Source organism: Sander lucioperca, chromosome 1 (assembly GCF_008315115.2).
Source record: "Sander lucioperca isolate FBNREF2018 chromosome 1, SLUC_FBN_1.2, whole genome shotgun sequence".
Classification (NCBI taxonomy): domain Eukaryota; kingdom Metazoa; phylum Chordata; class Actinopteri; order Perciformes; family Percidae; genus Sander; species Sander lucioperca.
The window spans coordinates 4,085,423-4,109,826 of record NC_050173.1 but is presented as its reverse complement, the minus strand read 5'-3'; the positions used below and the strand labels follow the sequence as shown (position 1 = coordinate 4,109,826).

The window sequence follows — 24,404 nt, the reverse complement described above, 5'->3', positions numbered from 1 at the left end:
ATTGGTTGTGCATCTGTGATTGCCCTAGAGGTGCTCTCAGTCCAGCACCTCTCCCGCTCATCTTTGTTTGTTTTACGCTGTCCAGCGTAAATCTCTGACACCATACCTCACACTCATCCAGTTTGTTTCCGAGATCAACAGTGACTTGCGAAGTTGAATAGTTACTGCTTAACCTGTAATATTTGAGAAGAGCTCTCGTTGGCATGCCGACCACCATCTACAGTAGGCAATTCAATGAGTACCTCATACCTTTTACCAGGTTTAGGTGGTTAATAGTGATGGCTAAATAAAGCTTCATTAAGCTTTGTGAACCATTTTCTTTATTTTCTGAGCAAATTCACTCAGTCGTGTTTCGTTATTGGTTGTGCATCTGTGATTGCCCTAGAGGTGCTCTCAGTCCAGCACCTCTCCCGCTCATCTTTGTTTGTTTTACGCTGTCCAGCGTAAATCTCTGACACCATACCTCACACTCATCCATGCATACACATTCACCACTGATTAAACTGACTACCATCGTCACTGAATTATCATTTCTTGTGTTGTAGTCATATACTTAGTCTTGCATTTCCTTCAGCCTTTGCTTCCCGTCTTCTATCATGGCTTTTGCGTGGGGTCATGACAAAGCATCTACGGTTGATTTTAGCCATTGTGTGAGTATTTGAGTTTGCAGATACATTGTTTTTTATTGAGTTTAAAGACTGCATTGTTAGTCTTTCCGTAATTTTCTCGATAATTGGAACAGCTTCCATGGCCTCGTTGGCGCAGTAGGCAGCGCGTCAGTCTCATAATCTGAAGGTTGTGAGTTCAAGCCTCACACGGGGCATGAGTTTTAAAATTAACAGGGAATATGGATATACATACTCTTAAAAAGTAGACTTCCAGAAGATTTGCATAACAAAAAAAGGGCAAATGATGCTTAAAAATGAAGCAGGTGGTCGAAAGCTCTGGAACGAGCACATGAGTGGACGTTGTGATAAGATTGTGTTGTCAATCGTTGTTTCTGAGACCAACAGTGACTTGCGAAGTTGAATAGTTACTGCTTAACCTGTAATATTTGAGAAGAGCTCTCGTTGGCATGCCGACCACCATCTACAGTAGGCAATTCAATGAGTACCTCATATCTTTTACCAGGTTTAGGTGGTTAATAGTGATGGCTAAATAAAGCTTCATTAAGCTTTGTGAACCATTTTCTTTATTTTCTGAGCAAATTCACGCAGTCGTGTTTCGTTATTGGTTGTGCATCTGTGATTGCCCTAGAGGTGCTCTCAGTCCAGCACCTCTCCCGCTCATCTTTGTTTGTTTTACGCTGTCCAGCGTAAATCTCTGACACCATACCTCACACTCATCCAGTTTGTTTCCGAGATCAACAGTGACTTGCGAAGTTGTGATAAGATTGCGTTGTCAATCGTTGTTTCTGAGACCAACAGTGACTTGCGAAGTTGAATAGTTACTGCTTAACCTGTAATATTTGAGAAGAGCTCTCGTTGGCATGCCGACCACCATCTACAGTAGGCAATTCAATGAGTACCTCATACCTTTTACCAGGTTTAGGTGGTTAATAGTGATGGCTAAATAAAGCTTCATTAAGCTTTGTGAACCATTTTCTTTATTTTATGAGCAAATTCACGCAGTCGTGTTTCGTTATTGGTTGTGCATCTGTGATTGCCCTAGAGGTGCTCTCAGTCCAGCACCTCTCCCGCTCATCTTTGTTTGTTTTACGCTGTCCAGCGTAAATCTCTGACACCATACCTCACACTCATCCATGTATACACATTCACCACTGATTAAACTGACTACCATTGTCACTGAATTATCATTTCTTGTGTTGTAGTCATATACTTAGTCTTGCATTTCCTTCAGCCTTTGCTTCCCGTCTTCTATCATGGCTTTTGCGTGGGGTCATGACAAAGCATCTACGGTTGATTTTAGCCTTTGTGTGAGTATTTGAGTTTGCAGATACATTGTTTTTTATTGAGTTTAAAGACTGCATTGTTAGTCTTTCCGTAATTTTCTCGATAATTGGAACAGCTTCCATGGCCTCGTTGGCGCAGTAGGCAGCGCGTCAGTCTCATAATCTGAAGGTCGTGAGTTCAAGCCTCACACGGGGCATGAGTTTTAAAATTAACAGGGAATACGGATATACATACTCTTAAAAAGTAGACTTCCAGAAGATTTGCATAACAAAAAAAGCGCAAATGAAGCAGGTGGTCGAAAGCTCTGGAACGAGCACATGAGTGGACGTTGTGATAAGATTGCGTTGTCAATCGTTGTTTCTGAGACCAACAGTGACTTGCGAAGTTGAATAGTTACTGCTTAACCTGTGATATTTGATAAGAGCTCTCGTTGGCATGCCGACCACCATCTACAGTAGGCAATTCAATGAGTACCTCATACCTTTTACCAGGTTTAGGTGGTTAATAGTGATGGCTAAATAAAGCTTCATTAAGCTTTGTGAACCATTTTCTTTATTTTATGAGCAAATTCACGCAGTCGTGTTTCGTTATTGGTTGTGCATCTGTGATTGCCCTAGAGGTGCTCTCAGTCCAGCACCTCTCCCGCTCATCTTTGTTTGTTTTACGCTGTCCAGCGTAAATCTCTGACACCATACCTCACACTCATCCAGTTTGGTTCCGAGATCAACAGTGACTTGCGAAGTTGAATAGTTATTGCTTACCCTGTAATGTTTGAGAAGAGCTCTCGTTGGCATGCCGACCACCATCTACAGTAGGCAATTCAATGAGTACCTCATATCTTTTACCAGGTTTAGGTGGTTAATAGTGATGGCTAAATAAAGCTTCATTAAGCTTTGTGAACCATTTTCTTTATTTTCTGAGCAAATTCACGCAGTCGTGTTTCGTTATTGGTTGTGCATCTGTGATTGCCCTAGAGGTGCTCTCAGTCCAGCACCTCTCCCGCTCATCTTTGTTTGTTTTACGCTGTCCAGCGTAAATCTCTGACACCATACCTCACACTCATCCATGCATACACATTCACCACTGATTAAACTGACTACCATCGTCACTGAATTGTCATTTCTTGTGTTGTAGTCATATACTTAGTCTTGCATTTCCTTCAGCCTTTGCTTCCCGTCTTCTATCATGGCTTTTGCGTGGGGTCATGACAAAGCATCTACGGTTGATTTTAGCCATTGTGTGAGTATTTGAGTTTGCAGATACCTTGTTTTTTATTGAGTTTAAAGACTGCATTGTTAGTCTTTCCGTAATTTTCTCGATAATTGGAACAGCTTCCATGGCCTCGTTGGCGCAGTAGGCAGCGCGTCAGTCTCATAATCTGAAGGTCGTGAGTTCAAGCCTCACACGGGGCATGAGTTTTAAAATTAACAGGGAATACGGATATACATACTCTTAAAAAGTAGACTTCCAGAAGATTTGCATAACAAAAAAAGGGCAAATGATGCTTAAAAATGAAGCAGGTGGTCGAAAGCTCTGGAACGAGCACATGAGTGGACGTTGTGATAAGATTGCGTTGTCAATCGTTGTTTCTGAGACCAACAGTGACTTGCGAAGTTGAATAGTTAACCTGTAATATTTGAGAAGAGCTCTCGTTGGCATGCCGACCACCATCTACAGTAGGCAATTCAATGAGTACCTCATATCTTTTACCAGGTTTAGGTGGTTAATAGTGATGGCTAAATAAAGCTTCATTAAGCTTTGTGAACCATTTTCTTTATTTTCTGAGCAAATTCACGCAGTCGTGTTTCGTTATTGGTTGTGCATCTGTGATTGCCCTAGAGGTGCTCTCAGTCCAGCACCTCTCCCGCTCATCTTTGTTTGTTTTACGCTGTCCAGCGTAAATCTCTGACACCATACCTCACACTCATCCAGTTTGTTTCCGAGATCAACAGTGACTTGCGAAGTTGTGATAAGATTGCGTTGTCAATCGTTGTTTCTGAGACCAACAGTGACTTGCGAAGTTGAATAGTTACTGCTTAACCTGTAATATTTGAGAAGAGCTCTCGTTGGCATGCCGACCACCATCTACAGTAGGCAATTCAATGAGTACCTCATACCTTTTACCAGGTTTATGTGGTTAATAGTGATGGCTAAATAAAGCTTCATTAAGCTTTGTGAACCATTTTCTTTATTTTCTGTGCAAATTCACTCAGTCGTGTTTCGTTATTGGTTGTGCATCTGTGATTGCCCTAGAGGTGCTCTCAGTCCAGCACCTCTCCCGCTCATCTTTGTTTGTTTTACGCTGTCCAGCGTAAATCTCTGACACCATACCTCACACTCATCCAGTTTGGTTCCGAGATCAACAGTGACTTGCGAAGTTGAATAGTTATTGCTTACCCTGTAATGTTTGAGAAGAGCTCTCGTTGGCATGCCGACCACCATCTACAGTAGGCAATTCAATGAGTACCTCATACCTTTTACCAGGTTTAGGTGGTTAATAGTGATGGCTAAATAAAGCTTCATTAAGCTTTGTGAACCATTTTCTTTATTTTCTGTGCAAATTCACTCAGTCGTGTTTCGTTATTGGTTGTGCATCTGTGATTGCCCTAGAGGTGCTCTCAGTCCAGCACCTCTCCCGCTCATCTTTGTTTGTTTTACGCTGTCCAGCGTAAATCTCTGACACCATACCTCACACTCATCCAGTTTGGTTCCGAGATCAACAGTGACTTGCGAAGTTGAATAGTTATTGCTTACCCTGTAATGTTTGAGAAGAGCTCTCGTTGGCATGCCGACCACCATCTACAGTAGGCAATTCAATGAGTACCTCATACCTTTTACCAGGTTTAGGTGGTTAATAGTGATGGCTAAATAAAGCTTCATTAAGCTTTGTGAAGCATTTTCTTTATTTCATGAGCAAATTCACGCAGTCGTGTTTCGTTATTGGTTGTGCATCTGTGATTGCCCTAGAGGTGCTCTCAGTCCAGCACCTCTCCCGCTCATCTTTGTTTGTTTTACGCTGTCCAGCGTAAATCTCTGACACCATACCTCACACTCATCCATGTATACACATTCACCACTGATTAAACTGACTACCATCGTCACTGAATTATCATTTCTTGTGTTGTAGTCATATACTTAGTCTTGCATTTCCTTCAGCCTTTGCTTCCCGTCTTCTATCATGGCTTTTGCGTGGGGTCATGACAAAGCATCTACGGTTGATTTTAGCCTTTGTGTGAGTATTTGAGTTTGCAGATACATTGTTTTTTATTGAGTTTAAAGACTGCATTGTTAGTCTTTCCGTAATTTTCTCGATAATTGGAACAGCTTCCATGGCCTCGTTGGCGCAGTAGGCAGCGCGTCAGTCTCATAATCTGAAGGTCGTGAGTTCAAGCCTCACACGGGGCATGAGTTTTAAAATTAACAGGGAATACGGATATACATACTCTTAAAAAGTAGACTTCCAGAAGATTTGCATAACAAAAAAAGGGCAAATGATGCTTAAAAATGAAGCAGGTGGTCGAAAGCTCTGGAACGAGCACATGAGTGGACGTTGTGATAAGATTGCGTTGTCAATCGTTGTTTCTGAGACCAACAGTGACTTGCGAAGTTGTGATAAGATTGCGTTGTCAATCGTTGTTTCTGAGACCAACAGTGACTTGCGAAGTTGAATAGTTACTGCTTAACCTGTAATATTTGAGAAGAGCTCTCATTGGCATGCTGACCACCATCTACAGTAGGCAATTCAATGAGTACCTCATACCTTTTACCAGGTTTAGGTGGTTAATAGTGATGGCTAAATAAAGCTTCATTAAGCTTTGTGAACCATTTTCTTTATTTTATGAGCAAATTCACGCAGTCGTGTTTCGTTATTGGTTGTGCATCTGTGATTGCCCTAGAGGTGCTCTCAGTCCAGCACCTCTCCCGCTCATCTTTGTTTGTTTTACGCTGTCCAGCGTAAATCTCTGACACCATACCTCACACTCATCCAGTTTGGTTCCGAGATCAACAGTGACTTGCGAAGTTGAATAGTTATTGCTTACCCTGTAATGTTTGAGAAGAGCTCTCGTTGGCATGCCGACCACCATCTACAGTAGGCAATTCAATGAGTACCTCATACCTTTTACCAGGTTTAGGTGGTTAATAGTGATGGCTAAATAAAGCTTCATTAAGCTTTGTGAACCATTTTCTTTATTTTATGAGCAAATTCACGCAGTCGTGTTTCGTTATTGGTTGTGCATCTGTGATTGCCCTAGAGGTGCTCTCAGTCCAGCACCTCTCCCGCTCATCTTTGTTTGTTTTACGCTGTCCAGCGTAAATCTCTGACACCATACCTCACACTCATCCATGTATACACATTCACCACTGATTAAACTGACTACCATCGTCACTGAATTATCATTTCTTGTGTTGTAGTCATATACTTAGTCTTGCATTTCCTTCAGCCTTTGCTTCCCGTCTTCTATCATGGCTTTTGCGTGGGGTCATGACAAAGCATCTACGGTTGATTTTAGCCTTTGTGTGAGTATTTGAGTTTGCAGATACATTGTTTTTTATTGAGTTTAAAGACTGCATTGTTAGTCTTTCCGTAATTTTCTCGATAATTGGAACAGCTTCCATGGCCTCGTTGGCGCAGTAGGCAGCGCGTCAGTCTCATAATCTGAAGGTCGTGAGTTCAAGCCTCACACGGGGCATGAGTTTTAAAATTAACAGGGAATACGGATATACATACTCTTAAAAAGTAGACTTCCAGAAGATTTGCATAACAAAAAAAGGGCAAATGATGCTTAAAAATGAAGCAGGTGGTCGAAAGCTCTGGAACGAGCACATGAGTGGACGTTGTGATAAGATTGCGTTGTCAATCGTTGTTTCTGAGACCAACAGTGACTTGCGAAGTTGTGATAAGATTGCGTTGTCAATCGTTGTTTCTGAGACCAACAGTGACTTGCGAAGTTGAATAGTTACTGCTTAACCTGTAATATTTGAGAAGAGCTCTCATTGGCATGCTGACCACCATCTACAGTAGGCAATTCAATGAGTACCTCATACCTTTTACCAGGTTTAGGTGGTTAATAGTGATGGCTAAATAAAGCTTCATTAAGCTTTGTGAACCATTTTCTTTATTTTATGAGCAAATTCACGCAGTCGTGTTTCGTTATTGGTTGTGCATCTGTGATTGCCCTAGAGGTGCTCTCAGTCCAGCACCTCTCCCGCTCATCTTTGTTTGTTTTACGCTGTCCAGCGTAAATCTCTGACACCATACCTCACACTCATCCATGCATACACATTCACCACTGATTAAACTGACTACCATCGTCACTGAATTATCATTTCTTGTGTTGTAGTCATATACTTAGTCTTGCATTTCCTTCAGCCTTTGCTTCCCATCTTCTATCATGGCTTTTGCGTGGGGTCATGACAAAGCATCTACGGTTGATTTTAGCCTTTGTGTGAGTATTTGAGTTTGCAGATACATTGTTTTTTATTGAGTTTAAAGACTGCATTGTTAGTCTTTCCGTAATTTTCTCGATAATTGGAACAGCTTCCATGGCCTCGTTGGCGCAGTAGGCAGCGCGTCAGTCTCATAATCTGAAGGTCGTGAGTTCAAGCCTCACACGGGGCATGAGTTTTAAAATTAACAGGGAATACCGATATACATACTCTTAAAAAGTAGACTTCCAGAAGATTTGCATAACAAAAAAGGGCAAATGATGCTTAAAAATGAAGCAGGTGGTCGAAAGCTCTGGAACGAGCACATGAGTGGACGTTGTGATAAGATTGCGTTGTCAATCGTTGTTTCTGAGACCAACAGTGACTTGCGAAGTTGTGATAAGATTGCGTTGTCAATCGTTGTTTCTGAGACCAACAGTGACTTGCGAAGTTGAATAGTTACTGCTTAACCTGTAATATTTGAGAAGAGCTCTCATTGGCATGCTGACCACCATCTACAGTAGGCAATTCAATGAGTACCTCATACCTTTTACCAGGTTTAGGTGGTTAATAGTGATGGCTAAATAAAGCTTCATTAAGCTTTGTGAACCATTTTCTTTATTTTATGAGCAAATTCACGCAGTCGTGTTTCGTTATTGGTTGTGCATCTGTGATTGCCCTAGAGGTGCTCTCAGTCCAGCACCTCTCCCGCTCATCTTTGTTTGTTTTACGCTGTCCAGCGTAAATCTCTGACACCATACCTCACACTCATCCAGTTTGGTTCCGAGATCAACAGTGACTTGCGAAGTTGAATAGTTATTGCTTACCCTGTAATGTTTGAGAAGAGCTCTCGTTGGCATGCCGACCACCATCTACAGTAGGCAATTCAATGAGTACCTCATACCTTTTACCAGGTTTAGGTGGTTAATAGTGATGGCTAAATAAAGCTTCATTAAGCTTTGTGAACCATTTTCTTTATTTTATGAGCAAATTCACGCAGTCGTGTTTCGTTATTGGTTGTGCATCTGTGATTGCCCTAGAGGTGCTCTCAGTCCAGCACCTCTCCCGCTCATCTTTGTTTGTTTTACGCTGTCCAGCGTAAATCTCTGACACCATACCTCACACTCATCCATGTATACACATTCACCACTGATTAAACTGACTACCATCGTCACTGAATTATCATTTCTTGTGTTGTAGTCATATACTTAGTCTTGCATTTCCTTCAGCCTTTGCTTCCCGTCTTCTATCATGGCTTTTGCGTGGGGTCATGACAAAGCATCTACGGTTGATTTTAGCCTTTGTGTGAGTATTTGAGTTTGCAGATACATTGTTTTTTATTGAGTTTAAAGACTGCATTGTTAGTCTTTCCGTAATTTTCTCGATAATTGGAACAGCTTCCATGGCCTCGTTGGCGCAGTAGGCAGCGCGTCAGTCTCATAATCTGAAGGTCGTGAGTTCAAGCCTCACACGGGGCATGAGTTTTAAAATTAACAGGGAATACGGATATACATACTCTTAAAAAGTAGACTTCCAGAAGATTTGCATAACAAAAAAAGGGCAAATGATGCTTAAAAATGAAGCAGGTGGTCGAAAGCTCTGGAACGAGCACATGAGTGGACGTTGTGATAAGATTGCGTTGTCAATCGTTGTTTCTGAGACCAACAGTGACTTGCGAAGTTGTGATAAGATTGCGTTGTCAATCGTTGTTTCTGAGACCAACAGTGACTTGCGAAGTTGAATAGTTACTGCTTAACCTGTAATATTTGAGAAGAGCTCTCATTGGCATGCTGACCACCATCTACAGTAGGCAATTCAATGAGTACCTCATACCTTTTACCAGGTTTAGGTGGTTAATAGTGATGGCTAAATAAAGCTTCATTAAGCTTTGTGAACCATTTTCTTTATTTTATGAGCAAATTCACGCAGTCGTGTTTCGTTATTGGTTGTGCATCTGTGATTGCCCTAGAGGTGCTCTCAGTCCAGCACCTCTCCCGCTCATCTTTGTTTGTTTTACGCTGTCCAGCGTAAATCTCTGACACCATACCTCACACTCATCCATGCATACACATTCACCACTGATTAAACTGACTACCATCGTCACTGAATTATCATTTCTTGTGTTGTAGTCATATACTTAGTCTTGCATTTCCTTCAGCCTTTGCTTCCCATCTTCTATCATGGCTTTTGCGTGGGGTCATGACAAAGCATCTACGGTTGATTTTAGCCTTTGTGTGAGTATTTGAGTTTGCAGATACATTGTTTTTTATTGAGTTTAAAGACTGCATTGTTAGTCTTTCCGTAATTTTCTCGATAATTGGAACAGCTTCCATGGCCTCGTTGGCGCAGTAGGCAGCGCGTCAGTCTCATAATCTGAAGGTCGTGAGTTCAAGCCTCACACGGGGCATGAGTTTTAAAATTAACAGGGAATACCGATATACATACTCTTAAAAAGTAGACTTCCAGAAGATTTGCATAACAAAAAAAGGGCAAATGATGCTTAAAAATGAAGCAGGTGGTCGAAAGCTCTGGAACGAGCACATGAGTGGACGTTGTGATAAGATTGCGTTGTCAATCGTTGTTTCTGAGACCAACAGTGACTTGCGAAGTTGTGATAAGATTGCGTTGTCAATCGTTGTTTCTGAGACCAACAGTGACTTGCGAAGTTGAATAGTTACTGCTTAACCTGTAATATTTGAGAAGAGCTCTCATTGGCATGCTGACCACCATCTACAGTAGGCAATTCAATGAGTACCTCATACCTTTTACCAGGTTTAGGTGGTTAATAGTGATGGCTAAATAAAGCTTCATTAAGCTTTGTGAACCATTTTCTTTATTTTATGAGCAAATTCACGCAGTCGTGTTTCGTTATTGGTTGTGCATCTGTGATTGCCCTAGAGGTGCTCTCAGTCCAGCACCTCTCCCGCTCATCTTTGTTTGTTTTACGCTGTCCAGCGTAAATCTCTGACACCATACCTCACACTCATCCAGTTTGGTTCCGAGATCAACAGTGACTTGCGAAGTTGAATAGTTATTGCTTACCCTGTAATGTTTGAGAAGAGCTCTCGTTGGCATGCCGACCACCATCTACAGTAGGCAATTCAATGAGTACCTCATACCTTTTACCAGGTTTAGGTGGTTAATAGTGATGGCTAAATAAAGCTTCATTAAGCTTTGTGAACCATTTTCTTTATTTTATGAGCAAATTCACGCAGTCGTGTTTCGTTATTGGTTGTGCATCTGTGATTGCCCTAGAGGTGCTCTCAGTCCAGCACCTCTCCCGCTCATCTTTGTTTGTTTTACGCTGTCCAGCGTAAATCTCTGACACCATACCTCACACTCATCCATGTATACACATTCACCACTGATTAAACTGACTACCATCGTCACTGAATTATCATTTCTTGTGTTGTAGTCATATACTTAGTCTTGCATTTCCTTCAGCCTTTGCTTCCCGTCTTCTATCATGGCTTTTGCGTGGGGTCATGACAAAGCATCTACGGTTGATTTTAGCCTTTGTGTGAGTATTTGAGTTTGCAGATACATTGTTTTTTATTGAGTTTAAAGACTGCATTGTTAGTCTTTCCGTAATTTTCTCGATAATTGGAACAGCTTCCATGGCCTCGTTGGCGCAGTAGGCAGCGCGTCAGTCTCATAATCTGAAGGTCGTGAGTTCAAGCCTCACACGGGGCATGAGTTTTAAAATTAACAGGGAATACGGATATACATACTCTTAAAAAGTAGACTTCCAGAAGATTTGCATAACAAAAAAAGGGCAAATGATGCTTAAAAATGAAGCAGGTGGTCGAAAGCTCTGGAACGAGCACATGAGTGGACGTTGTGATAAGATTGCGTTGTCAATCGTTGTTTCTGAGACCAACAGTGACTTGCGAAGTTGTGATAAGATTGCGTTGTCAATCGTTGTTTCTGAGACCAACAGTGACTTGCGAAGTTGAATAGTTACTGCTTAACCTGTAATATTTGAGAAGAGCTCTCATTGGCATGCTGACCACCATCTACAGTAGGCAATTCAATGAGTACCTCATACCTTTTACCAGGTTTAGGTGGTTAATAGTGATGGCTAAATAAAGCTTCATTAAGCTTTGTGAACCATTTTCTTTATTTTATGAGCAAATTCACGCAGTCGTGTTTCGTTATTGGTTGTGCATCTGTGATTGCCCTAGAGGTGCTCTCAGTCCAGCACCTCTCCCGCTCATCTTTGTTTGTTTTACGCTGTCCAGCGTAAATCTCTGACACCATACCTCACACTCATCCATGCATACACATTCACCACTGATTAAACTGACTACCATCGTCACTGAATTATCATTTCTTGTGTTGTAGTCATATACTTAGTCTTGCATTTCCTTCAGCCTTTGCTTCCCATCTTCTATCATGGCTTTTGCGTGGGGTCATGACAAAGCATCTACGGTTGATTTTAGCCTTTGTGTGAGTATTTGAGTTTGCAGATACATTGTTTTTTATTGAGTTTAAAGACTGCATTGTTAGTCTTTCCGTAATTTTCTCGATAATTGGAACAGCTTCCATGGCCTCGTTGGCGCAGTAGGCAGCGCGTCAGTCTCATAATCTGAAGGTCGTGAGTTCAAGCCTCACACGGGGCATGAGTTTTAAAATTAACAGGGAATACCGATATACATACTCTTAAAAAGTAGACTTCCAGAAGATTTGCATAACAAAAAAAGGGCAAATGATGCTTAAAAATGAAGCAGGTGGTCGAAAGCTCTGGAACGAGCACATGAGTGGACGTTGTGATAAGATTGCGTTGTCAATCGTTGTTTCTGAGACCAACAGTGACTTGCGAAGTTGAATAGTTACTGCTTAACCTGTAATATTTGAGAAGAGCTCTCGTTGGCATGCCGACCACCATCTACAGTAGGCAATTCAATGAGTACCTCATACCTTTTACCAGGTTTAGGTGGTTAATAGTGATGGCTAAATAAAGCTTCATTAAGCTTTGTGAACCATTTTCTTTATTTTCTGAGCAAATTCACGCAGTCGTGTTTCGTTATTGGTTGTGCATCTGTGATTGCCCTAGAGGTGCTCTCAGTCCAGCACCTCTCCCGCTCATCTTTGTTTGTTTTACGCTGTCCAGCGTAAATCTCTGACACCATACCTCACACTCATCCATGCATACACATTCACCACTGATTAAACTGACTACCATCGTCACTGAATTATCATTTCTTGTGTTGTAGTCATATACTTAGTCTTGCATTTCCTTCAGCCTTTGCTTCCCGTCTTCTATCATGGCTTTTGCGTGGGGTCATGACAAAGCATCTACGGTTGATTTTAGCCATTGTGTGAGTATTTGAGTTTGCAGATACCTTGTTTTTTATTGAGTTTAAAGACTGCATTGTTAGTCTTTCCGTAATTTTCTCGATAATTGGAACAGCTTCCATGGCCTCGTTGGCGCAGTAGGCAGCGCGTCAGTCTCATAATCTGAAGGTCGTGAGTTCAAGCCTCACACGGGGCATGAGTTTTAAAATTAACAGGGAATACGGATATACATACTCTTAAAAAGTAGACTTCCAGAAGATTTGCATAACAAAAAAAGGGCAAATGATGCTTAAAAATGAAGCAGGTGGTCGAAAGCTCTGGAACGAGCACATGAGTGGACGTTGTGATAAGATTGCGTTGTCAATCGTTGTTTCTGAGACCAACAGTGACTTGCGAAGTTGAATAGTTACTGCTTAACCTGTAATATTTGATAAGAGCTCTCGTTGGCATGCCGACCACCATCTACAGTAGGCAATTCAATGAGTACCTCATACCTTTTACCAGGTTTAGGTGGTTAATAGTGATGGCTAAATAAAGCTTCATTAAGCTTTGTGAACCATTTTCTTTATTTTCTGAGCAAATTCACGCAGTCGTGTTTCGTTATTGGTTGTGCATCTGTGATTGCCCTAGAGGTGCTCTCAGTCCAGCACCTCTCCCGCTCATCTTTGTTTGTTTTACGCTGTCCAGCGTAAATCTCTGACACCATACCTCACACTCATCCATGCATACACATTCACCACTGATTAAACTGACTACCATCGTCACTGAATTATCATTTCTTGTGTTGTAGTCATATACTTAGTCTTGCATTTCCTTCAGCCTTTGCTTCCCGTCTTCTATCATGGCTTTTGCGTGGGGTCATGACAAAGCATCTACGGTTGATTTTAGCCTTTGTGTGAGTATTTGAGTTTGCAGATACATTGTTTTTTATTGAGTTTAAAGACTGCATTGTTAGTCTTTCCGTAATTTTCTCGATAATTGGAACAGCTTCCATGGCCTCGTTGGCGCAGTAGGCAGGGCGTCAGTCTCATAATCTGAAGGTCGTGAGTTCAAGCCTCACACGGGGCATGAGTTTTAAAATTAACAGGGAATACGGATATACATACTCTTAAAAAGTAGACTTCCAGAAGATTTGCATAACAAAAAAAGCGCAAATGATGCTTAAAAATGAAGCAGGTGGTCGAAAGCTCTGGAACGAGCACATGAGTGGACGTTGTGATAAGATTGCGTTGTCAATCGTTGTTTCTGAGACCAACAGTGACTTGCGAAGTTGTGATAAGATTGCGTTGTCAATCGTTGTTTCTGAGACCAACAGTGACTTGCGAAGTTGAATAGTTACTGCTTAACCTGTAATATTTGAGAAGAGCTCTCGTTGGCATGCCGACCACCATCTACAGTAGGCAATTCAATGAGTACCTCATACCTTTTACCAGGTTTAGGTGGTTAATAGTGATGGCTAAATAAAGCTTCATTAAGCTTTGTGAACCATTTTCTTTATTTTCTGTGCAAATTCACTCAGTCGTGTTTCGTTATTGGTTGTGCATCTGTGATTGCCCTAGAGGTGCTCTCAGTCCAGCACCTCTCCCGCTCATCTTTGTTTGTTTTACGCTGTCCAGCGTAAATCTCTGACACCATACCTCACACTCATCCAGTTTGGTTCCGAGATCAACAGTGACTTGCGAAGTTGAATAGTTATTGCTTACCCTGTAATGTTTGAGAAGAGCTCTCGTTGGCATGCCGACCACCATCTACAGTAGGCAATTCAATGAGTACCTCATACCTTTTACCAGGTTTAGGTGGTTAATAGTGATGGCTAAATAAAGCTTCATTAAGCTTTGTGAACCATTTTCTTTATTTTATGAGCAAATTCACGCAGTCGTGTTTCGTTATTGGTTGTGCATCTGTGATTGCCCTAGAGGTGCTCTCAGTCCAGCACCTCTCCCGCTCATCTTTGTTTGTTTTACGCTGTCCAGCGTAAATCTCTGACACCATACCTCACACTCATCCATGTATACACATTCACCACTGATTAAACTGACTACCATCGTCACTGAATTATCATTTCTTGTGTTGTAGTCATATACTTAGTCTTGCATTTCCTTCAGCCTTTGCTTCCCGTCTTCTATCATGGCTTTTGCGTGGGGTCATGACAAAGCATCTACGGTTGATTTTAGCCTTTGTGTGAGTATTTGAGTTTGCAGATACATTGTTTTTTATTGAGTTTAAAGACTGCATTGTTAGTCTTTCCGTAATTTTCTCGATAATTGGAACAGCTTCCATGGCCTCGTTGGCGCAGTAGGCAGCGCGTCAGTCTCATAATCTGAAGGTCGTGAGTTCAAGCCTCACACGGGGCATGAGTTTTAAAATTAACAGGGAATACGGATATACATACTCTTAAAAAGTAGACTTCCAGAAGATTTGCATAACAACAAAAGGGCAAATGATGCTTAAAAATGAAGCAGGTGGTCGAAAGCTCTGGAACGAGCACGAGTGGACGTTGTGATAAGATTGTGTTGTCAATCGTTGTTTCTGAGACCAACAGTGACTTGCGAAGTTGAATAGTTACTGCTTAACCTGTAATATTTGAGAAGAGCTCTCGTTGGCATGCCGACCACCATCTACAGTAGGCAATTCAATGAGTACCTCATACCTTTTACCAGGTTTAGGTGGTTAATAGTGATGGCTAAATAAAGCTTCATTAAGCTTTGTGAACCATTTTCTTTATTTTCTGAGCAAATTCACGCAGTCGTGTTTCATTATTGGTTGTGCATCTGTGATTGCCCTAGAGGTGCTCTCAGTCCAGCACCTCTCCCGCTCATCTTTGTTTGTTTTACGCTGTCCAGCGTAAATCTCTGACACCATACCTCACACTCATCCATGCATACACATTCACCACTGATTAAACTGACTACCATCGTCACTGAATTATCATTTCTTGTGTTGTAGTCATATACTTAGTCTTGCATTTCCTTCAGCCTTTGCTTCCCGTCTTCTATCATGGCTTTTGCGTGGGGTCATGACAAAGCATCTACGGTTGATTTTAGCCATTGTGTGAGTATTTGAGTTTGCAGATACCTTGTTTTTTATTGAGTTTAAAGACTGCATTGTTAGTCTTTCCGTAATTTTCTCGATAATTGGAACAGCTTCCATGGCCTCGTTGGCGCAGTAGGCAGCGCGTCAGTCTCATAATCTGAAGGTCGTGAGTTCAAGCCTCACACGGGGCATGAGTTTTAAAATTAACAGGGAATACGGATATACATACTCTTAAAAAGTAGACTTCCAGAAGATTTGCATAACAAAAAAAGGGCAAATGATGCTTAAAAATGAAGCAGGTGGTCGAAAGCTCTGGAACGAGCACATGAGTGGACGTTGTGATAAGATTGCGTTGTCAATCGTTGTTTCTGAGACCAACAGTGACTTGCGAAGTTGAATAGTTACTGCTTAACCTGTAATATTTGAGAAGAGCTCTCGTTGGCATGCCGACCACCATCTACAGTAGGCAATTCAATGAGTACCTCATATCTTTTACCAGGTTTAGGTGGTTAATAGTGATGGCTAAATAAAGCTTCATTAAGCTTTGTGAACCATTTTCTTTATTTTCTGAGCAAATTCACGCAGTCGTGTTTCGTTATTGGTTGTGCATCTGTGATTGCCCTAGAGGTGCTCTCAGTCCAGCACCTCTCCCGCTCATCTTTGTTTGTTTTACGCTGTCCAGCGTAAATCTCTGACACCATACCTCACACTCATCCATGCATACACATTCACCACTGATTAAACTGACTACCATCGTCACTGAATTATCATTTCTTGTGTTGTAGTCATATACTTAGTCTTGCATTTCCTTCAGCCTTTGCTTCCCGTCTTCTATCATGGCTTTTGCGTGGGGTCATGACAAAGCATCTACGGTTGATTTTAGCCATTGTGTGAGTATTTGAGTTTGCAGATACCTTGTTTTTTATTGAGTTTAAAGACTGCATTGTTAGTCTTTCCGTAATTTTCTCGATAATTGGAACAGCTTCCATGGCCTCGTTGGCGCAGTAGGCAGCGCGTCAGTCTCATAATCTGAAGGTCGTGAGTTCAAGCCTCACACGGGGCATGAGTTTTAAAATTAACAGGGAATACGGATATACATACTCTTAAAAAGTAGACTTCCAGAAGATTTGCATAACAAAAAAAGGGCAAATGATGCTTAAAAATGAAGCAGGTGGTCGAAAGCTCTGGAACGAGCACATGAGTGGACGTTGTGATAAGATTGCGTTGTCAATCGTTGTTTCTGAGACCAACAGTGACTTGCGAAGTTGTGATAAGATTGCGTTGTCAATCGTTGTTTCTGAGACCAACAGTGACTTGCGAAGTTGAATAGTTACTGCTTAACCTGTAATATTTGAGAAGAGCTCTCATTGGCATGCTGACCACCATCTACAGTAGGCAATTCAATGAGTACCTCATACCTTTTACCAGGTTTAGGTGGTTAATAGTGATGGCTAAATAAAGCTTCATTAAGCTTTGTGAACCATTTTCTTTATTTTATGAGCAAATTCACGCAGTCGTGTTTCGTTATTGGTTGTGCATCTGTGATTGCCCTAGAGGTGCTCTCAGTCCAGCACCTCTCCCGCTCATCTTTGTTTGTTTTACGCTGTCCAGCGTAAATCTCTGACACCATACCTCACACTCATCCAGTTTGTTTCCGAGATCAACAGTGACTTGCGAAGTTGTGATAAGATTGCGTTGTCAATCGTTGTTTCTGAGACCAACAGTGACTTGCGAAGTTGAATAGTTACTGCTTAACCTGTAATATTTGAGAAGAGCTCTCGTTGGCATGCCGACCACCATCTACAGTAGGCAATTCAATGAGTACCTCATACCTTTTACAAGGTTTAGGTGGTTAATAGTGATGGCTAAATAAAGCTTCATTAAGCTTTGTGAACCATTTTCTTTATTTTATGAGCAAATTCACGCAGTCGTGTTTCGTTATTGGTTGTGCATCTGTGATTGCCCTAGAGGTGCTCTCAGTCCAGCACCTCTCCCGCTCATCTTTGTTTGTTTTACGCTGTCCAGCGTAAATCTCTGACACCATACCTCACACTCATCCAGTTTGTTTCCGAGATCAACAGTGACTTGCGAAGTTGTGATAAGATTGCGTTGTCAATCGTTGTTTCTGAGACCAACAGTGACTTGCGAAGTTGAATAGTTACTGCTTAACCTGTAATATTTGAGAAGAGCTCTCGTTGGCATGCCGACCACCATCTACAGTAGGCAATTCAATGAGTACCTCATACCTTTTACCAGGTTTAGGTGGTTAATAGTGATGGCTAAATAAAGCTTCATTAAGCTTTGTGAACCATTTTCTTTATTTTCTGAGCAAATTCACTCAGTCGTGTTTCGTTATTGGTTGTGCATCTGTGATTGCCCTAGAGGTGCTCTCAGTCCAGCACCTCTCCCGCTCATCTTTGTTTGTTTTACACTGTCCAGCGTAAATCTCTGACACCATACCTCACACTCATCCATGCATACACATTCACCACTGATTAAACTGACTACCATCGTCACTGAATTATCATTTCTTGTGTTGTAGTCATATACTTAGTCTTGCATTTCCTTCAGCCTTTGCTTCCCGTCTTCTATCATGGCTTTTGCGTGGGGTCATGACAAAGCATCTACGGTTGATTTTAGCCATTGTGTGAGTATTTGAGTTTGCAGATACATTGTTTTTTATTGTGTTTAAAGACTGCATTGTCAGTCTTTCCGCAATTTTCTCGATAATTGGAACATCTTCCATGGCCTCGTTGGCGCAGTAGGCAGGGCGTCAGTCTCATAATCTGAAGGTCGTGAGTTCAAGCCTCACACGGGGCATGAGTTTTAAAATTAACAGGGAATACGGATATACATACTCTTAAAAAGTAGACTTCCAGAAGATTTGCATAACAAAAAAAGGGCAAATGATGCTTAAAAATGAAGCAGGTGGTCGAAAGCTCTGGAACGAGCACATGAGTGGACGTTGTGATAAGATTGCGTTGTCAATCGTTGTTTCTGAGACCAACAGTGACTTGCGAAGTTGAATAGTTACTGCTTAACCTGTAATATTTGAGAAGCGCTCTCGTTGGCATGCCGACCACCATCTACAGTAGGCAATTCAATGAGTACCTCATACCTTTTACCAGGTTTAGGTGGTTAATAGTGATGGCTAAATAAAGCTTCATTAAGCTTTGTGAACCATTTTCTTTATTTTCTGAGCAAATTCACTCAGTCGTGTTTCGTTATTGGTTGTGCATCTGTGATTGCCCTAGAGGTGCTCTCAGTCCAGCACCTCTCCCGCTCATCTTTGTTTGTTTTACGCTGTCCAGCGTAAATCTCTGACACCATACCTCACACTCATCCAGTTTGTTTCCGAGATCAACAGTGACTTGCGAAGTTGTGATAAGATTGCGTTGTCAATCGTTGTTTCTGAGACCAACAGTGACTTGCGAAGTTGAATAGTTACTGCTTAACCTGTAATATTTGAGAAGAGCTCTCGTTGGCATGCCGACCACCATCTACAGTAGGCAATTCAATGAGTACCTCATACCTTTTACCAGGTTTAGGTGGTTAATAGTGATGGCTAAATAAAGCTTCATTAAGCTTTGTGAACCATTTTCTTTATTTTCTGAGCAAATTCACGCAGTCGTGTTTCGTTATTGGTTGTGCATCTGTGATTGCCCTAGAGGTGCTCTCAGTCCAGCACCTCTCCCGCTCATCTTTGTTTGTTTTACGCTGTCCAGCGTAAATCTCTGACACCATACCTCACACTCATCCATGCATACACATTCACCACTGATTAAACTGACTACCATCGTCACTGAATTATCATTTCTTGTGTTGTAGTCATATACTTAGTCTTGCATTTCCTTCAGCCTTTGCTTCCCGTCTTCTATCATGGCTTTTGCGTGGGGTCATGACAAAGCATCTACGGTTGATTTTAGCCATTGTGTGAGTATTTGAGTTTGCAGATACCTTGTTTTTTATTGAGTTTAAAGACTGCATTGTTAGTCTTTCCGTAATTTTCTCGATAATTGGAACAGCTTCCATGGCCTCGTTGGCGCAGTAGGCAGCGCGTCAGTCTCATAATCTGAAGGTCGTGAGTTCAAGCCTCACACGGGGCATGAGTTTTAAAATTAACAGGGAATACGGATATACATACTCTTAAAAAGTAGACTTCCAGAAGATTTGCATAACAAAAAAAGGGCAAATGATGCTTAAAAATGAAGCAGGTGGTCGAAAGCTCTGGAACGAGCACATGAGTGGACGTTGTGATAAGATTGCGTTGTCAATCGTTGTTTCTGAGACCAACAGTGACTTGCGAAGTTGAATAGTTACTGCTTAACCTGTAATATTTGATAAGAGCTCTCGTTGGCATGCCGACCACCATCTACAGTAGGCAATTCAATGAGTACCTCATACCTTTTACCAGGTTTAGGTGGTTAATAGTGATGGCTAAATAAAGCTTCATTAAGCTTTGTGAACCATTTTCTTTATTTTCTGAGCAAATTCACGCAGTCGTGTTTCGTTATTGGTTGTGCATCTGTGATTGCCCTAGAGGTGCTCTCAGTCCAGCACCTCTCCCGCTCATCTTTGTTTGTTTTACGCTGTCCAGCGTAAATCTCTGACACCATACCTCACACTCATCCATGCATACACATTCACCACTGATTAAACTGACTACCATCGTCACTGAATTATCATTTCTTGTGTTGTAGTCATATACTTAGTCTTGCATTTCCTTCAGCCTTTGCTTCCCGTCTTCTATCATGGCTTTTGCGTGGGGTCATGACAAAGCATCTACGGTTGATTTTAGCCTTTGTGTGAGTATTTGAGTTTGCAGATACATTGTTTTTTATTGAGTTTAAAGACTGCATTGTTAGTCTTTCCGTAATTTTCTCGATAATTGGAACAGCTTCCATGGCCTCGTTGGCGCAGTAGGCAGGGCGTCAGTCTCATAATCTGAAGGTCGTGAGTTCAAGCCTCACACGGGGCATGAGTTTTAAAATTAACAGGGAATACGGATATACATACTCTTAAAAAGTAGACTTCCAGAAGATTTGCATAACAAAAAAAGCGCAAATGATGCTTAAAAATGAAGCAGGTGGTCGAAAGCTCTGGAACGAGCACATGAGTGGACGTTGTGATAAGATTGCGTTGTCAATCGTTGTTTCTGAGACCAACAGTGACTTGCGAAGTTGTGATAAGATTGCGTTGTCAATCGTTGTTTCTGAGACCAACAGTGACTTGCGAAGTTGAATAGTTACTGCTTAACCTGTAATATTTGAGAAGAGCTCTCGTTGGCATGCCGACCACCATCTACAGTAGGCAATTCAATGAGTACCTCATACCTTTTACCAGGTTTAGGTGGTTAATAGTGATGGCTAAATAAAGCTTCATTAAGCTTTGTGAACCATTTTCTTTATTTTCTGTGCAAATTCACTCAGTCGTGTTTCGTTATTGGTTGTGCATCTGTGATTGCCCTAGAGGTGCTCTCAGTCCAGCACCTCTCCCGCTCATCTTTGTTTGTTTTACGCTGTCCAGCGTAAATCTCTGACACCATACCTCACACTCATCCAGTTTGGTTCCGAGATCAACAGTGACTTGCGAAGTTGAATAGTTATTGCTTACCCTGTAATGTTTGAGAAGAGCTCTCGTTGGCATGCCGACCACCATCTACAGTAGGCAATTCAATGAGTACCTCATACCTTTTACCAGGTTTAGGTGGTTAATAGTGATGGCTAAATAAAGCTTCATTAAGCTTTGTGAACCATTTTCTTTATTTTATGAGCAAATTCACGCAGTCGTGTTTCGTTATTGGTTGTGCATCTGTGATTGCCCTAGAGGTGCTCTCAGTCCAGCACCTCTCCCGCTCATCTTTGTTTGTTTTACGCTGTCCAGCGTAAATCTCTGACACCATACCTCACACTCATCCATGTATACACATTCACCACTGATTAAACTGACTACCATCGTCACTGAATTATCATTTCTTGTGTTGTAGTCATATACTTAGTCTTGCATTTCCTTCAGCCTTTGCTTCCCGTCTTCTATCATGGCTTTTGCGTGGGGTCATGACAAAGCATCTACGGTTGATTTTAGCCTTTGTGTGAGTATTTGAGTTTGCAGATACATTGTTTTTTATTGAGTTTAAAGACTGCATTGTTAGTCTTTCCGTAATTTTCTCGATAATTGGAACAGCTTCCATGGCCTCGTTGGCGCAGTAGGCAGCGCGTCAGTCTCATAATCTGAAGGTCGTGAGTTCAAGCCTCACACGGGGCATGAGTTTTAAAATTAACAGGGAATACGGATATACATACTCTTAAAAAGTAGACTTCCAGAAGATTTGCATAACAACAAAAGGGCAAATGATGCTTAAAAATGAAGCAGGTGGTCGAAAGCTCTGGAACGAGCACATGAGTGGACGTTGTGATAAGATTGTGTTGTCAATCGTTGTTTCTGAGACCAACAGTGACTTGCGAAGTTGAATAGTTACTGCTTAACCTGTAATATTTGAGAAGAGCTCTCGTTGGCATGCCGACCACCATCTACAGTAGGCAATTCAATGAGTACCTCATACCTTTTACCAGGTTTAGGTGGTTAATAGTGATGGCTAAATAAAGCTTCATTAAGCTTTGTGAACCATTTTCTTTATTTTCTGAGCAAATTCACGCAGTCGTGTTTCGTTATTGGTTGTGCATCTGTGATTGCCCTAGAGGTGCTCTCAGTCCAGCACCTCTCCCGCTCATCTTTGTTTGTTTTACGCTGTCCAGCGTAAATCTCTGACACCATACCTCACACTCATCCATGCATACACATTCACCACTGATTAAACTGACTACCATCGTCACTGAATTATCATTTCTTGTGTTGTAGTCATATACTTAGTCTTGCATTTCCTTCAGCCTTTGCTTCCCGTCTTCTATCATGGCTTTTGCGTGGGGTCATGACAAAGCATCTACGGTTGATTTTAGCCATTGTGTGAGTATTTGAGTTTGCAGATACCTTGTTTTTTATTGAGTTTAAAGACTGCATTGTTAGTCTTTCCGTAATTTTCTCGATAATTGGAACAGCTTCCATGGCCTCGTTGGCGCAGTAGGCAGCGCGTCAGTCTCATAATCTGAAGGTCGTGAGTTCAAGCCTCACACGGGGCATGAGTTTTAAAATTAACAGGGAATACGGATATACATACTCTTAAAAAGTAGACTTCCAGAAGATTTGCATAACAAAAAAAGGGCAAATGATGCTTAAAAATGAAGCAGGTGGTCGAAAGCTCTGGAACGAGCACATGAGTGGACGTTGTGATAAGATTGCGTTGTCAATCGTTGTTTCTGAGACCAACAGTGACTTGCGAAGTTGAATAGTTACTGCTTAACCTGTAATATTTGAGAAGAGCTCTCGTTGGCATGCCGACCACCATCTACAGTAGGCAATTCAATGAGTACCTCATACCTTTTACCAGGTTTAGGTGGTTAATAGTGATGGCTAAATAAAGCTTCATTAAGCTTTGTGAACCATTTTCTTTATTTTATGAGCAAATTCACGCAGTCGTGTTTCGTTATTGGTTGTGCATCTGTGATTGCCCTAGAGGTGCTCTCAGTCCAGCACCTCTCCCGCTCATCTTTGTTTGTTTTACGCTGTCCAGCGTAAATCTCTGACACCATACCTCACACTCATCCATGCATACACATTCACCACTGATTAAACTGACTACCATCGTCACTGAATTATCATTTCTTGTGTTGTAGTCATATACTTAGTCTTGCATTTCCTTCAGCCTTTGCTTCCCGTCTTCTATCATGGCTTTTGCGTGGGGTCATGACAAAGCATCTACGGTTGATTTTAGCCTTTGTGTGAGTATTTGAGTTTGCAGATACCTTGTTTTTTATTGAGTTTAAAGACTGCATTGTTAGTCTTTCCGTAATTTTCTCGATAATTGGAACAGCTTCCATGGCCTCGTTGGCGCAGTAGGCAGCGCGTCAGTCTCATAATCTGAAGGTCGTGAGTTCAAGCCTCACACGGGGCATGAGTTTTAAAATTAACAGGGAATACGGATATACATACTCTTAAAAAGTAGACTTCCAGAAGATTTGCATAACAAAAAAAGGGCAAATGATGCTTAAAAATGAAGCAGGTGGTCGAAAGCTCTGGAACGAGCACATGAGTGGACGTTGTGATAAGATTGCGTTGTCAATCGTTGTTTCTGAGACCAACAGTGACTTGCGAAGTTGTGATAAGATTGCGTTGTCAATCGTTGTTTCTGAGACCAACAGTGACTTGCGAAGTTGAATAGTTACTGCTTAACCTGTAATATTTGAGAAGAGCTCTCATTGGCATGCTGACCACCATCTACAGTAGGCAATTCAATGAGTACCTCATACCTTTTACCAGGTTTAGGTGGTTAATAGTGATGGCTAAATAAAGCTTCATTAAGCTTTGTGAACCATTTTCTTTATTTTATGAGCAAATTCACGCAGTCGTGTTTCGTTATTGGTTGTGCATCTGTGATTGCCCTAGAGGTGCTCTCAGTCCAGCACCTCTCCCGCTCATCTTTGTTTGTTTTACGCTGTCCAGCGTAAATCTCTGACACCATACCTCACACTCATCCAGTTTGTTTCCGAGATCAACAGTGACTTGCGAAGTTGTGATAAGATTGCGTTGTCAATCGTTGTTTCTGAGACCAACAGTGACTTGCGAAGTTGAATAGTTACTGCTTAACCTGTAATATTTGAGAAGCGCTCTCGTTGGCAT

The 24,404-nt window shown here is 41.6% G+C and overlaps 21 non-coding genes across 21 annotated transcripts; all 21 read left to right on the top strand.

Annotated features, from left to right (window-relative positions):
• The first annotated feature begins 750 nt into the window (after nucleotides 1-750).
• trnam-cau lies at nucleotides 751-823 on the top strand. The gene has a single exon. It is a non-coding gene; the product is annotated as a tRNA-Met (tRNA).
• A 1,213-nt stretch (nucleotides 824-2,036) lies between these two features.
• Nucleotides 2,037-2,109, top strand: trnam-cau. The gene has a single exon. It is a non-coding gene; the product is annotated as a tRNA-Met (tRNA).
• A 1,143-nt stretch (nucleotides 2,110-3,252) lies between these two features.
• On the top strand, nucleotides 3,253-3,325 carry trnam-cau. The gene has a single exon. It is a non-coding gene; the product is annotated as a tRNA-Met (tRNA).
• Nucleotides 3,326-5,245: 1,920 nt separating this feature from the next.
• Nucleotides 5,246-5,318, top strand: trnam-cau. Its single transcript has one exon. It is a non-coding gene; the product is annotated as a tRNA-Met (tRNA).
• A 1,213-nt stretch (nucleotides 5,319-6,531) lies between these two features.
• trnam-cau lies at nucleotides 6,532-6,604 on the top strand. The gene has a single exon. It is a non-coding gene; the product is annotated as a tRNA-Met (tRNA).
• An 856-nt stretch (nucleotides 6,605-7,460) lies between these two features.
• trnam-cau lies at nucleotides 7,461-7,533 on the top strand. Its single transcript has one exon. It is a non-coding gene; the product is annotated as a tRNA-Met (tRNA).
• A 1,212-nt stretch (nucleotides 7,534-8,745) lies between these two features.
• Nucleotides 8,746-8,818, top strand: trnam-cau. Its single transcript has one exon. It is a non-coding gene; the product is annotated as a tRNA-Met (tRNA).
• An 856-nt stretch (nucleotides 8,819-9,674) lies between these two features.
• trnam-cau lies at nucleotides 9,675-9,747 on the top strand. The gene has a single exon. It is a non-coding gene; the product is annotated as a tRNA-Met (tRNA).
• A 1,213-nt stretch (nucleotides 9,748-10,960) lies between these two features.
• On the top strand, nucleotides 10,961-11,033 carry trnam-cau. The gene has a single exon. It is a non-coding gene; the product is annotated as a tRNA-Met (tRNA).
• Nucleotides 11,034-11,889: 856 nt separating this feature from the next.
• On the top strand, nucleotides 11,890-11,962 carry trnam-cau. Its single transcript has one exon. It is a non-coding gene; the product is annotated as a tRNA-Met (tRNA).
• A 799-nt stretch (nucleotides 11,963-12,761) lies between these two features.
• trnam-cau lies at nucleotides 12,762-12,834 on the top strand. Its single transcript has one exon. It is a non-coding gene; the product is annotated as a tRNA-Met (tRNA).
• A 799-nt stretch (nucleotides 12,835-13,633) lies between these two features.
• Nucleotides 13,634-13,706, top strand: trnam-cau. Its single transcript has one exon. It is a non-coding gene; the product is annotated as a tRNA-Met (tRNA).
• A 1,213-nt stretch (nucleotides 13,707-14,919) lies between these two features.
• On the top strand, nucleotides 14,920-14,992 carry trnam-cau. Its single transcript has one exon. It is a non-coding gene; the product is annotated as a tRNA-Met (tRNA).
• A 797-nt stretch (nucleotides 14,993-15,789) lies between these two features.
• trnam-cau lies at nucleotides 15,790-15,862 on the top strand. The gene has a single exon. It is a non-coding gene; the product is annotated as a tRNA-Met (tRNA).
• Nucleotides 15,863-16,661: 799 nt separating this feature from the next.
• On the top strand, nucleotides 16,662-16,734 carry trnam-cau. The gene has a single exon. It is a non-coding gene; the product is annotated as a tRNA-Met (tRNA).
• Nucleotides 16,735-18,418: 1,684 nt separating this feature from the next.
• trnam-cau lies at nucleotides 18,419-18,491 on the top strand. Its single transcript has one exon. It is a non-coding gene; the product is annotated as a tRNA-Met (tRNA).
• A 1,213-nt stretch (nucleotides 18,492-19,704) lies between these two features.
• Nucleotides 19,705-19,777, top strand: trnam-cau. Its single transcript has one exon. It is a non-coding gene; the product is annotated as a tRNA-Met (tRNA).
• Nucleotides 19,778-20,576: 799 nt separating this feature from the next.
• trnam-cau lies at nucleotides 20,577-20,649 on the top strand. The gene has a single exon. It is a non-coding gene; the product is annotated as a tRNA-Met (tRNA).
• A 1,213-nt stretch (nucleotides 20,650-21,862) lies between these two features.
• trnam-cau lies at nucleotides 21,863-21,935 on the top strand. The gene has a single exon. It is a non-coding gene; the product is annotated as a tRNA-Met (tRNA).
• A 799-nt stretch (nucleotides 21,936-22,734) lies between these two features.
• trnam-cau lies at nucleotides 22,735-22,807 on the top strand. Its single transcript has one exon. It is a non-coding gene; the product is annotated as a tRNA-Met (tRNA).
• Nucleotides 22,808-23,606: 799 nt separating this feature from the next.
• On the top strand, nucleotides 23,607-23,679 carry trnam-cau. Its single transcript has one exon. It is a non-coding gene; the product is annotated as a tRNA-Met (tRNA).
• The last annotated feature ends 725 nt before the right edge of the window (nucleotides 23,680-24,404 follow it).